Genomic DNA, 840 nt, shown 5'->3' with positions numbered 1-840 from the left:
ACATACAACAAAACAATACCAATCAAATATAATAAAAGGCAGCAGAAGAAAAAAAATCTTATATCTGCCCCTATTTACTGAAATATTATATTAATTTCAAACAATAATAAACCAAAACAAAAAATTCAGCTCCTCAAACAGTAACTCATCAAACACAAATCAAACAATTTCAGATTTATTTAACAAATTTGCTTTGATCATTTTTAAAGGAATTAATTAATCCAATGCTTTCATAATCATTTTCCAGATTATTCTATAGTTTTATAACCTTTACTGAAGTGCATCTGTCCTTCAGATTTGTTCAGATTTTCAGTTTAACAAACATTTGTAATCCCTTCAGATTATAACAGCTTTCCCTTTTAACAAAATCAGATTGGATGTTTGAAGGAAACACATTTTATGAGCTTTATAATAAAACCTGCAGAATGTTATAATCAACCAATTCATCAAATTTTAATCATTTTAATTTATGAAATTAATCATGATCAATGACATCATCCTGCAACAAACATCAATGCTAACTGCTGCTAACTGCTGCTGAAGATGGTTTCTAAAATCTGAAAACAAAACGTCTTCATTGAAACAACATGGACGATAGCTGTGGTCCAGCAGGTCGAAGTGCAGCTCAGACACCAGCTGCTACTGCAACTTTGATGTCTGTTATGGAAGCGTTAGCACAGTTAGCAGGAGTAGCAGAGTTAGCAGGATTAGCACAGTTAGCAGGATTAGCACAGTTAGCAGGAGTAGCAGAGTTAGCAGGATTAGCACAGTTAGCAGGATTAGCACAGTTAGCAGGATTAGCACAGTTAGCAGGATTAGCACAGTTAGCAGGATTAGCAC

The sequence above is a fragment of the Austrofundulus limnaeus genome, unplaced genomic scaffold, assembly GCF_001266775.1.
Source record: "Austrofundulus limnaeus strain Quisiro unplaced genomic scaffold, Austrofundulus_limnaeus-1.0 Scaffold2884, whole genome shotgun sequence".
Taxonomy (NCBI): Eukaryota; Metazoa; Chordata; class Actinopteri; order Cyprinodontiformes; family Rivulidae; genus Austrofundulus; species Austrofundulus limnaeus.
Note: the sequence above shows the minus strand (reverse complement) of the source record.